Source organism: Lutjanus erythropterus, chromosome 16 (genome assembly GCF_056507025.1).
Source record: "Lutjanus erythropterus isolate fLutEry1 chromosome 16, fLutEry1.hap2, whole genome shotgun sequence".
Classification (NCBI taxonomy): Eukaryota; Metazoa; Chordata; class Actinopteri; order Lutjaniformes; family Lutjanidae; genus Lutjanus; species Lutjanus erythropterus.
In genome coordinates this window covers 24,026,333-24,040,488 of record NC_139332.1, presented here as the reverse complement: position 1 = coordinate 24,040,488, position 14,156 = coordinate 24,026,333, and the positions used below count along the sequence as shown (strand labels likewise).

The 14,156-nt window shown below is 38.7% G+C and overlaps 1 protein-coding gene across 1 annotated transcript in view; it reads left to right on the top strand.

Annotated features, from left to right (window-relative positions):
• The window catches only part of LOC146313143 (dolichyl-diphosphooligosaccharide--protein glycosyltransferase subunit STT3B), a 107,958-nt gene that overhangs the window by 29,313 nt on the left and 64,489 nt on the right, over window positions 1-14,156 (top strand). The gene's annotated exons all lie outside the window — the stretch shown is intronic.

Genomic DNA, 14,156 nt, shown 5'->3' with positions numbered 1-14,156 from the left:
TGTTTGGAAGAAGAGAAGATGATTTTTAAGCTGTAGATGACTGCGGCCAGCTGCCCTCAGTTTACCCTCACTGCAGGATTTTCAGCCTCTAGCTTCACAGTGGGAGATTTGGTATAAACTTGTCTGCAACTCCAAAATGCACTGGTAGCTTCACAGCCTTGGAGTTGAGTTCCTTCACAAGGATATTTTGGGGGCTAACACAAGTGCATGATCTGGACTTGTACAGTAATCAACATCCTCATTACACCCCATCAATAGTTGGACTAAAACTTTAGAGTAAACGTGCTGTTATTTTTCCAAATCATGATAAAGCATTGAGACGTGACTTCTTTTGAGATTGCCTTCAATAGAGATCTCAGTCTGTGATGATTAGGCCTGTAATTATTGCTGCTGTTTGTCCTCAGTGTTTGTGTTTGTGATATCCAATTGATTAGCCGCCCGTTATGACAGCAAAGCTCTTTGTGTGCCAGTAATTACTCCCTATCTCTGGGATTCGCTGCCGCCTGCTGTTTCTGCCTGGCTCTCCCAGTGCCTCCCCTATTTTTGGTCGATGGTAACAGTGGGTTTTGATAAAAGAGAAGCCTCTGCCCCAATGGACTCCTTGGCTAAATGTGGAATTGGCATGCCTTTCATCCATTTCCTTTGATTTACACGCCACAGCTTGAAATTCAGTGACTTGGTGCTTTTGGGAACGTCACATTTCTTATCCCCCTCCTTACCTTTTAAATGGACTCAAAGTACAAATCTTTAGTTACTTTTAAACCACTCTCGTTTCAAAGGTGTTAAACATAATTTTAAATTGAGCATTGTGGTACAGTTTGGCTTATTGGTCCCACAGCATTTAACAAAGAGTGTAGGGAGGAGAGGTTGTGATTTGAAGGGCTGGCTTGGAAAATGAATGAGACAAGTTCTCTTGACTCTTAGAGTAGGTGGGTGCCCTCAAACAAAATGACAATTTACTCAGTCTAATGCTCCTTTGTGAGAATATTAATTTATCAGTAAGCAGCCAACACAATTTTTTACATCTAATCCCATCAAAATGTTTTCTTCCTGCCTCCATCTAATCATTTGTGAAACACTAGGTTAATGTAGCTAGTTGTACTCAAACATTCATTTTTAATTTGGGGTAGTGTTTCCGGTCATCTTTCCAAATTCGGTATTTACTTTTTTAGTTCTGTTTTTGGTGTTCACCAACTGCTGACTGAACTATCTAGCTTTTCAGCTGCAAAATGCTCCAGGATGTTCAAGGAATGAAATGATGCAAGTTTCAGGATAAACCATGGTAAAATTCTTGATGATAAGTATTACTGTGGGAAAGGAAAAATTATTTCAAGTTTTAATTACCATTAAAACTGTTTGATTACCATGTTTTGAAAAACTCAGGGTAAAAGAAAAAATTCAACATATTTTAACAAGAGTTGTCACGATCCCAGAATTTTAAACTGTGATACAATGCTAGTATTAAAAAAAAAAATCAATACCACTTGATACTACAACAGAAAGGGGAAAACTTCTTGGCACAGAAAATGATTTTTTTTTATTAACAACCTGTGCACTGTGCTGGTCCAGAAAAAAGTCACTGAATACTAATTTTGCCACAAGTCAAATTTCAGGCAGGACAGTAAAAACTTTGCTGAACTGAGGTCTTGAATCTGTATTTAGATATTTTTTCAATAGCTTTTGTACTCTCAAGACCATAATTAACAGCCAGTACATTGGTTTAAACATGGTATTGAGAAAGTATTGATACTTTTGACAAGCTTTATGGGAGTGTTGTGTCCCAGACGGTTAAGCAATGAAATGAAATTCACTGTAAAGCTCTGTAAAGCCGAGGGAAACTGCAGGGCCAGGTGCATGTGGTGGTTAATCTTAAATGTATTTTACAGGTTTAACACTGAGCTGCTTCTGTTTGGTCTCTCAGAGGTTGGCATCCATTATTGACTTATCAAAATGAACTGCTGTTGACATAAGACATTCAGTGTTTCAGTGGCTTTCAACATCAGTCCTTTTTTAGACAGAAGGATTATGGGTTTAACAGCCTTTACAGTACTTATCCCTCAAGTGCATTTCCTTTACAATGGCATTATATGTGATGGAATCTATAATGCATAGATTTTATAATGTTGTAGCCACTCGGTGCGTCCGCAGTGCAGTTAGTGACACTCATCTTTGTGCATGCCCTTGATTTTCACGCGTCTAGTTTTCCATCTGGTGTCCATGTAGTGCTCGGGGACTGTCATAGCAACATCTGTTACAATCGAAGTCCACTCACTCAACACGTTCTTCAGACAGGATTTTCAGAGACTTCATTTGTTTTGGCTCAGCATCGTGGATTTACCCCAGAAATCTGTGAAATGTTAAGAAGCTGTGAGTTTTTGTAAATGAAATGCAGCAGTTCATCAGTTAGCAAACAGCTGACATTTTGTTTTGTGGAGTTGTGCAAAAGTATTATAATGGCTTGTTTACATGCGAAGAGCTCAGCCTCTGTCTCTGCAAGTGTTTGTGTATTTTGAAAATTGATTATAATATTAGTTGCTGTGGAGTGATATTTCCGTGTTCTGTGCAAATAGTCCCGTCAGCAGCATCCTTATGCAAAATCTTGTCTTTTACTGAGATGAATACAAAGATGACTCAAATATAGTTAGTAAATTAAAGAAGATGTACCGATACACTTTTTTAAAAAATGTGAATCAGTACCGATACAGCACTCGTTTCATTGTGATCATCATCATCATCATTACACGAGGTTGATGTCACTTGTGTAAGGACATCCCTCAACCATTGTTTGGCACGGTAGGATTGTGGCTTGTAGCATTCACTTGTGTAGCTCATGGCTCATTTGCATAATTTCCCATGATGCATTGCTGAGAGTTTGCTGTTTTGTTCCAAATGCAAATGTTACTATTTGTTAGTGCTTGTAATATTCTTGGCATGCGTTTGTAATGTGTTCATAATGTGTTTGTTCAGAACACAGTGCTTTATGTTGGTAATTGTCGTTGCTGGTTTATTGTTACACCATGAGTGAAGTGTCTAGCACATTTCCTCACTCCAGTTGTATCTCAACAAGGTAACTTGGAATGCGTTTTCCTAACATCACATTCAAATGTTGGTCATAACTGAACAAAGCTGTTTGGCTCTCATTTGTGCTATTAAAATGTTTATTTACAGAAGTGCTGTTATGGTGTACTGCTTATAAATACAAAACATGTGTCGAGAAGTGGTTTTGTGGAATGGAATTCAGATTGTTATGTGGCTCAGTGTCTCGAGTCCAATGCTTTATGAGGAGCAATACTGGGCTCCAATATCAATATTTGACTGAGTTGGTGCTATCTCTGTTATGTAGCCACTGCTTTGTCCAAATTTCACGTCCAGTCTACGTTCACTCAAGAATGTTCTTGGGAGATGTAAAACTGAGCTTTATGGGGAATTCATAGCATTACAGACCACAGTAAGAGGAGCTAAATCTTTTTAAAGATGATCAGTTTGCTTTGAACTCTGACAGATTTAGCTGTGTTTCTGCAATCATGCTGTAGAATATTAAGTCTATGAAAGGAGCAACTTGGAGACTGATCAAGGTAATATTAGTCAAACTTTTTCTTTTAGCTAGGTGGTGTTTGGCATAATGTCTTCTTTAAAGGTATAAGGGTGTAAGAGGGGCTGACTCATCTTGTTATACTCAAACTCCATCCTACCTAAGAATGCATTCTGCACAGTAATTGCTATGTGTGTTAAACCAATACTTGTTGGGTTCTAGATTTCTCATCTTTTCCCAGTAATTACTAATCAATGCTAACCTAGCCCAAGTTGGTGAATTATATGCCACGTGGCCACTTCTGTGTAATGTTATTGAACACAGAAAGCACAGTTGCCTAATGGTTTTGTCATTGATTGATTCCCTGCACATCAGCCTGCAGTTTTGCATGTGGCGATAATCTCGACCTTGCCTATAAGGGCCTGACCCCCAGGCTCCCACTGTTATTATAACCTATTTTAAGGGTTCTTTTAAAAGACTCTCTCTACAAGCTTAGTTGCTTGAAAAATACAGACCTTTACATTGTCTTCCTCTTCTCTTTTATATACTGAATAACCCCCCTAAAAGGATCTCCCTAGACAACGGATTAAATGCACCTTTGTGAAACTTCATTGCCTATATGTTGAATTTTTATGGAGACAGAAATAAGCTGTCAGGGGAACAGTGGGCAAATTCTTAGGCTGTAGTTTGTATTGAGGTTGTGATGTACTGTATTATGTTTTGTCTCTGTCCATTTACATATAATGAAGGAACAGAGAATATATCCATCACAATAAGTTTTATTTTGTATTGTACATTGGAAAAAACACACACACATAAGAAATCTAGTACAAAAAATATCCTACCAGCTGTGATTATTTCTTCCCCATGTGAATACACATCTCCCACTGCATTACTAAGACGAAACTTTTGTGTCTGCTATAGTTAAGTCACAATAGAGATGGTCTGGTGTTGCGCCTCAGGCAATAGTGCACATCTCACTGTTAGAACAAGGCCGTTGTTCACATCTTCCCTTGGTGTCATACCTAAGGTACACTGGAAGTAGAAATGTGCTTGTTGTAGGATTGTCTGAGTTGTTCACATTGGATTGAGTTGACCAGGCCCATTCTTTTTCAACCTAGAAGATCATAGAAGAAGAATGTGCCTAGATCACACTGAACAGCTGCTTTGTTTAGATCACTAATCTGTTCATAGCAGTTAAGTTCAAAATGCTGGAAGCAATGAAGTGTGAAATGATTCTGTGTACCAAACCTCTCTTGTTGAAATTTCTTAAAAGACCCCCACAGCCCTGTGCCCTCATCCGGCAGCAGTGGCACCAGGCCTTCTTGATGTTAGAAGGTTAAATGCTCACAATTTTCTCTTTGTCCCAAGTTTCGTAAACATTTGCTTAATTTTTTGTCATTTGCTGCTGAACAGCTGCTGTGTTATTTCCAGTGGAACCTGTTTAATCAGTTACTACACTTTTCTCCGGATATCTTTTTTTTAATTGGAACCATGGGTGTAATTAAATTCTTATAGCATGAATAATCTGAATTATCCAAGGTCATACTGGGATGTATTCAGTGCATTTTCTCTAAATGTTAGACTCAATAAACCATAGTAATTGTACACATTGTATGATTGGGAAAAAAGTAATGATTAAATCATTGGTATTATTTCAGCTTTTGGTCATGTATGTAATATCATTGCAATTGTTGTTTGAAACAAAAATTGGACTTCCTTCACTGATCTGCATTCCAGTCTAAATTCAACAGCAGCAAATGTATTCTGTCAATAAATACTATGCTAAACACTGAACTGAGGGTTGTTGAGCCCACTACCAAGTATAACGGGGACACATTTCACAATGCCACCAGAATATACAGCTGGAGTGAAGAAATGTACCAGCGACCTCACTCATGGCGTCGCAATAGACCAGCACAAAAATGACATTTACTAACATAGACCACCATGGCCTGAAACAATGCATTGCAAACCCATTACAATGTTAAGGCTAACAAAATGTAACATTTGCATTGTGGAACATAAAATGGCAAACTGAAACTCTCAGCAATGCATCATTGGAAATTATGCAAATGAGGACTATCTCTAAGCCTGTCTGTTGCACATGTGAATGCCGCAAGCCAGGATCCACACAAACTACACAAGCTTTCCAAGTGGTGAAATCTGACTGGATGTGTGTATAATGATAATGATACTAATAAAGACAAAAGGAGCACTGATATCGGTATAATATCAGTGACTGCAGATACCCAAATTGAAGTATCGGAATTGGATCAGAACTGGAAAATAGTGGATCCGTACAGCTCTAGTTTGACAAAGGCAAAAAAATTTTTTTTTAAATTAATCATTACGCAGATTAAATGTCAGAGATGATGCTGCACTTAGCTATATTTTGTCTGCTCCACATCTCATTGCTTCAGGCCCATCACAAGTGATCATTGACAGTTTTTGGTTGACTTGCACCCAATGGGGATACAAGATTAAATTTTAGAATAATTTTTAGAATAATCTAAAATAAAGAAACACTAGAAGATTTAATGTAGATTTAATGTGTGCTCAGCCACCTGGGATAGATAATGTTTTACATTCTTGCTTCAGACTTGTTCTTTTTTTGATGTAGTACAACTGTGTATGCATGTGTTCTCAACCCTGTTTGGATAATTTATTATTCAATGCTTCTCCTTGTCTGCTTATAACCTGTGTAAGCATCTTGTCCAGCTTGGCTAAGAAAATAGCCTAATTCAAGATCGATTGTTCTATTAGACCCACAAGGCATTATAAGTCTGTGTCATTGTGTTGGGTATTGCCAAGCTGTTTTCACACAGGTGTGAATAAGAGCCCATGCGTCTGTGAAAAGATAATTAGGATGTCAATAGCAGTGAGTCTGCTCTCCTATAAATCTGTTGTCAGGAAAATGTAGACCTCGCTGGCTAATTGCCTTCAAATAACTCCGACTTAGTATTTTACACAAAAAGCACCACGTTCCAGGACTGAACACAAATCTCAGGCAGACACCGCATTGACACATTCACAAAATAACACCTAGACACAGACAAGTCTTTATCAGACTGTGCTCCATTTCAGAATTGAATAACTCTGCTCCCAACAGCCTGTTTTTTTTTTACAGCCCAAATTGTTTTATGTGTGAATCTTTATCTTGACTGTCAAAATGTGGAGGCACTGGAGCAAATAAACAATGCTAGTTTATAGCTATTCTGTGTCTAATGGGTACTCCAGTAAGAGCTGGAGCGCAGTAATGTGTATTGGAATTATTCCCCTAGGCAAGTCAATATTTATGCCATCATGTCTCTTTACCTCAAGATGCAGTGTCATTTTTCAATTTTCATTCATTAGTTTCAACAGGCAGGCAGTGAGACTGTTTGCATATTGACATGGAGATCTTGCAACCCACCAAGGGACAAAAACAGAAACCATCTGGTTGTGTTACTGCTGCCAGCTGGTTCATTCAGAAAAGTTAAGATTACAGGGGCAAATTTTCCATTTACTTTTTTTTTCTATCAACCCAATGCCAAGTGGTGATTAAAATACATATACAATAAGTCCAATCCCACTGTGCATAGGGTTTTGGTGTTTTCTTGCAAGTTATTCAGCATGCCCTACTAGAGTTGGATGATGTCTACCAAATCGGCATATGACAGTGTCCACTGTGATGTGTTGTTGATGTATGATAGCATCCTTTTTTTGTAGTTGTTGTGGATGACTTACTTACCATTGTAGTGACCACTGCTTTCCACTATTGCTCTGACAGCAACCTCCGACTGTCTCACTCACTATCCATCACCAGCGAAGGGAGCAGGCAGATCCACTCTCACATCCCTACTGTGCAAGTGCCTGACTTACATTCCCATGCTGGGTTTAAAAGGGTCTTTGTCTGTGCCACATGTCAGTAACTTACTTGAGTTAAGGCTTAAGCTTAAAACTGAAGCTTAAAACAAAGTTAACCAGCTAGCTATACTGAGGAAACTAAGCTAAGAAGACAGTAGTGCAAATAACAGCAGCAGTATACCATGGTCCGGGTGATAACCGGATTAAAGATCACAGCTGTCAAAGCTCATACCACTCCTTAACTGGAGGTGATACAAATGAACAACTGAACAGCTGATCGCTTCGGTTTTTCTAAATTAGGACGTCCTAATCTGCTCCGTGCATCAGCGAACACGCTGAGCGACGTGTTGCTTGCTTGAAGAATCAATTGCCCTCGCTCTATTTCAGCAAAGTTTCATGCATCTCCTACCTATTTTATCTGTTTGAAAAGCTTAGCTTTCTTGTGACAATGGGAAGCTCTTGTGTCATTCCTTTCGATTTTGAGCGCAAAACTTTCACCAAAAATTCTGTGAATACTTTTAATTCATATTGTTGGCAATGAACCATGGAATAAGCAGGATAATCAATTTGTAGGTGTGCATTAAACACATAGTGCCTTGAAACTATTTAATGCACACCTACTTGCTGATTATCCCTTACATACATGCCCGGTAAGGCGAGTGCAAGACACTCGGTTACATTGGTGCCAGCAGTGTCTTTTTTTCTGTGGGTCGCTGTTAGCATGTGTTTCACTTATGCTGCTATTGTTTTATTAGTTAGCTTTCTTTGTATAGCCAGCTGGCTAACTTTGTTTCAAGTTTAACGCAACTAAGTTATGGACATGTGGTCTGGACACAAAGGCCCTTTTAAACCCGGTATGTCAGATGCATGCCTGGCAGGAATGTGAGAGTGGATCTGCCTGCTTCCCTCACCTGTCCTTTTTATTTCCAGTTTCTTCATTGCCTGCAAGCATTTTTTTTTCACTCCATGCTGTTTCTGTTGTTGTGTTATATGTAAATGGTGAAACTGAATAACACTTGTTAAATGGTTGTTTGTGTGTCATTCATAGCGCACCCCATTATCAAGAGATATAATAGGCCAGTTCAGCCAGGGCATATTCCTTATGTGCTTTCATGGCAGTCTGCATTCAATGCATTTAAGTGACTCTGTTGATCACTTTATAGAACAATTTTCTTATTGCTATTGGTAAAGAGTCTATTGCCGATACATATCACTATTGTTTTATTGCCCAGGCCTTTGTCCTTCGTGGTGTCTTTTTTGCTCCTGATGCACACTATTGTCCTTGACTATACAAACACTCTGGCCTTGAGAGGATATAGATTGCTATATGCTATCTATGTCACACAATGTCACCATCCACTTCTTTTGGCTTGCTTTTGTTGGTGCATGCACCGTGTCCAACTAAAAGGACAGGAAACCCAAAAGGCCTCCCACCAGTGAACACACAGCCAATCTTGTTCTATTCAGGGGTGGTTGAAATTTCACTTCTACATGACAGCAAACCCAGTACATCATTTTAATGTACGCTGGACTATGACAAACTTGCCACTGAACTTTATTGTAACCAAAGTCATTCATGGTGGGTGAAGGCAGCCACTGAATTTTACCGCTTTGTTTTAAGCATGTGGATTGAGGGTTTAATACTGTATTAAAATTCCTAGGTGGAGTTTTTATATGATGACTAATTTCCAATAGCATTGGAAATAGGATTAAATGGCTCTTCCTGGATGTCTTTATCTCAAAAGATGAACTATGCACTCAAGATTCAATTAAAAGAATGCTCACTGCAGTGTCAGCAAGTGTTCACACATTGAAATTAGGATAATTATATTTTTTTTGCCTGCTTGGGTTTTTTGGAAATGGTTGACCTGGCAGAATAATTAGCTGCATATTTGGTATTTATCTCCCAATGATACTGTTCATGTCTTTGCTGCTCCGCTTTGTATAAACAACCCTACATCAACTGAGACAGTGCCTCATTGAACCTACTGCATATTTTGGCAGGCTCGTAATTACAGCCAATGTTTAATTTCAGATTTACCAAGTCATGTCTTGTCGCATGTGAACAATATTGTCATCACACATCCACAGAATGCAATTACCTCACTGGGTCATTGAGCAAGCAGGAAGGAAGGAACACACACACCACCCTTCAAATGAAGTGATACAGCCACTAGACGATATGCCAGGAAGCCTCATCTTGTCAGGTGATGGCAGGCATGGTGGACACTCAGCACTATTAAAGCTTTGGCCGCTGTCCAATGAGCCAGTTAGTGTGACCCTGTCCACCGGCAGGAGGTATTAGTTTTGGGGCAGGATGAGAAAGTGTGCAGTGTGACTGAAAACTAACTATCATGCAATTCTCAGGTAATCCAACCAGAAAATCCTATTGGGAGGCTATTAAAAAGGCAAATTCTGTAGGCTGCAGATAGTTGTAATCCTATTCAAGTGCTCATAAAAGGGGCTTGTCTAGAAGCCTAATCATAGTAAGAAATTTACAGTTGGAGTTGAAGGTCTAGTGATTCTTGTTGGTTTATGCGCTTTTGCAGTGAGGATCTGTCCCAGCTCTACCGGACACACAATGACAGTCATCTGGTCGCAATCTTTCTCGTATTATAGGTAAACAGTACACTAAAACATGTTTCTAGAAACATTAAGGCGATAAATCATGACCTAAAGCATAGCATTCTTCATTGTCTATTTTACTCCAGATGGTACCATAATTAACAAAATGTATGTCGGGTTGCATTAGAGAACACTTTAAAAACTAGTGACTTAGACCATAAACTCATTAGGAAACTGTTTACTGATATCATAAATCAAGATGTAGGGTCATTTTGTGATAAGATTGAGCTGGTCATTAGAAAGAATTTTCAAAGCACTTCACTTTTCAGACCCGGAAGCTGTGCCCACTGTTTAATATATGGTCCACAGTCAGAAGTCCACCCCCCTGCAATCAATCCAAGACCTCTTTGTTCACTGCAGTACTTTTGATGAAGTGTCACTGACAATGCTCAAACCTGCCCAATCTTACTAGTGTCTTGTGTGAAGCTTATGCAAGTCTGCTGGGTCCCCAAGCAGGCTCTCGTTTACATGTTATTCATTCAGAGTCTGACAGAGGTCGCTAATTAGTCAAGGTGCTGATTACTGGTGGTTCCCCTGGAACCAAAAGTCTATTTAGACATTCACCGTATCGTGAACCAGTGGGGAAAAGGCAATGATGCATCTGATTATGAAGTCGATGCTGAATGAGGCATTACTGGCTTGTAAACAGCAATGTTGCCCACTTAGTCATGCTGATGATGATGGCCTTGTCTCAACAGGAAACTGATAATCAGTGAAACGGACCTTTGATTAAAATGAATCATGATGCCTGCAGGGTGCCCCGCGCGATCTAAAGTGCACAATATGCCACTCCTAATTTTCATTTTGCTTTGAGATATTATCTGAGGAATTGATATGGGGGCCCATTTTCCCCTTCATCCTCCTAGCTATCAATCCAGGAGTGCTGTTTTTTATGGCACTGCTCAGTTTTAAGCTCACTTGCTGGTGGGTTGAGGTGCTGCAGCAGCATCACTAGTAGTCATGTGCTCTGTGGCCTGAGACCATATTGGCAGCTATGCATTAAATTGCTAATGTGCCTGGCAGAGCTACATTATCCGCCCCATCAAAGTGACAAGGGCAGGGATAAAGCACTGTGCTCGGCTGTCCATGAGATCATTGGAAAATGGGTTTTGTGGATATGGCTTGGCAGCGTGCAAAGTTGTCTTTTTAGAATGCTTTCTTTGAATTCGCTTTGTTTCTGCCTCGCTGATTTGACAGCTGCAGAACAATGAGGCAGAAGTAGCCAGCCAGTTCCACTTGCATTTAAAGTCCCACTGTGGTAGAACTCTCTCACACCTGGCTGCCCCTGTAGCTTTTCACTTTGTAACATTGTGGTTCTTTGCACACCTCACTATGTAAAGAAATAGACTCCACAGAATGGAAGAACAAAAGTATTGTCTAGACAGGGGGTTCTCAAACTTTTTAGGTCTGCATCAGATTTTTATTAAAGGTCAGAGGTTTGGAATGATTGACAATAACATTTAATCAGTGTATCTATAACTTTTAAGTTGCATACATTCAAGTTCAAGACGGTCATGATAGTATTTCAAATTGAATACAGAGTGCTCCAAGACAGATAGTGTCTTAAATCTGTGATAAATTCAAAGAGCAACTAAATTATGATTGAAATTTCTAAATAAAAGTGTATTTTAAGATGAAGATATACATCAATATTCTTAGTGAATCTTCACTGGTAAGAATTGAGGTGAATTGTTCAATACAAAAAACACTGAGATGCAAGTACAAAGGCATTGTATTTTTTTTTATTATGCCCACATTCAGGTCTTCAGGCCTCAATTTGTGGAGTAATATGATATAATTGCCCAAGGAGACACAAAGATAAACACTCAAACACTCGACAGCTTGTCAATAGCTTTTCAAGATCACTTTAAGCAGCACAATGCGTGTTACACTTTCTTTTTTCCTCATGTTTTCTTCTGAGGAATATAGTATATTGTGCATAATATCCGATCACTTTGCTCTCATTGAAATGTACTGAGTAACTGCTGTCATAGAGAATTTGATATGTCATTCAATTTGAGCATCGCTCAGACTAACTGCTTTATATCTGCTTATAAAACATTATTACAACATTTATCACAACAAATGTGGATCTCTGAAATTGTTCCATTTACCAAAAAAATAGTCTTAAAGCTGACGTAGAAGTAGGGATTATTGGAACTGTTTACTGTGAAATCAGTTATTGGAAAGGTAGATCTTTTAGAAATGAATCACACAGGAGACCAGTTCTCAACATTGGGTTCGAAATGACTAATGTCTGGCCACCGTGTGCTCTCTTGAAAAACATGAGCCCAGACGGGAGCTCCGGCTTCAGGTGCGATGTGGAGGCAGTAGAAAACCAGGCACCTTGTGATGATTAATGAGCTGCACCTCGTGCCAGCAATTTTAAGCACACTGTCCTGATCATGAGCGTAAGCGGCACACACTCCAGCAGCTTTGTGACAACTCTGCTGCTGCCTCTGCCCCTGTCTCACTCACATTCACACAAACTTGACTGAAAAAGTGCTGCTGAATCTCAAGCTGTGGAGTAGATGGAAGTGAGGAAATGCTGTTGATTTTGTTTGGAGCTGCTGACAGGCCTGCGTTACCTGAGCATTTCTTTTTTTGAAGCCATACATTTTTGCTTGTGTATTTGTCCCATTTGTTGTTGTGTGTTTGAGTAGTAGGATGTCTCACAGACTTGTCAAGAGAATTCAGTGGAATTTAGATGACTCTTAGGTCTTGGCACAGATCTGGATTCAGATAGATGGATGGATTCAGATTATATAAATAATTTATTTTACTGATTTAAAATCTACACAAATACACTATTTAATGTGTATAAATAATTCTGGCAATTGTATGTCTATGTGATTGTCTTTTCCTAAAATCTCAAAATATTTTGTAATAATAAATAATAGCAAACTTAATCTCTTGATTCATGTATTCTTAAATGTGATGTGTGCATGTTTGAGGCAGCATTAGCCTCTATTAGACCTGCAACGACTAATCTAATAGTTGTTTAATATTGAATTAATCAACTATGCTAATGATCAATTAATCAGTTCATATATATATATATATATATATATATTTTTTTTTTTTTTTTTTAGGAAAAAGTCAAAATCTGATTTCAGCTTCTTTAAAAGTGACTATTTTCTGGTTTCTTTACTCATATATGACATTAAAGTAGATGTAAAAGTAAATAAAAGTGCAATGAAACAAAACCTTTTGACCTATATTCAGTACAAAGACAAGATATTTAATGTTCAAACTGATTAACTTTGTTTTGTGTAAATAGACACTAATTCAGAATTTGATGGCTGCAGCATATTCCAAAAACGTTGGTATGTGGTACATCATCTTTTGTTTTATAACATTCAGTCAGTGTTTGGGAAATGAGGACACTAATTGTTTAAGTTTTGAAAGTGAAATTCTTTGTCATTCTTGCTTGATATACCACCTCAGGTGTTCAACAGTCCAGGATCGATGTGTTTGCGCTTCATAAAGCACCACATATTTGCGGTGGGAGACAGGTCTGGACTGCAGGGAGGGCAGTTTAATACTCTTTAATCACAAAGCCATGCTATCAACACATGCAGACTGTTTTGGCATTGTCTTGTTGGAATAAGTAGAGACCTCTCTGAAAAGGACTTTGTCTGGATGATAGCATATGTTGTGCCAAAACCTCTATGTACCTTTCAGCACTGTGAGTTAGCTAAGCCATAGGCACTAACACACCCCCATACCATCACAGATGGCGGCTTTTGAGGTTGGTGCTGGTAGCAATCTGGATAGTCACAACTTTTTTCAAAGTTGCTGCACGCATCAAATTGTGAATGAGTGCATATTTACAAAAAAATTAAGTTAAACAGTTTGAACATTAAATATCTTGTCTCTGCACTGTATTCTATTCAGTTGAATAGGTCTAAAATTATTTGCAAATCATTGCATTATATTTTTATTTGTTTGACACAACATAGCAAATGTTTTGGAATTTGGGTTGTATAGTGCTGTTGCAAATACCATTACACAACTGTAAATTTGGGCAGGTGTATGTATGATTTGAAGATGTATATACTGTTAGGGCAAATTTACAGCATCAGCATTTTCAGGCTTCTCAGCGTGTGTTTACTGCAGCACAACAGCCTCACATGTATGTATGGTCTCT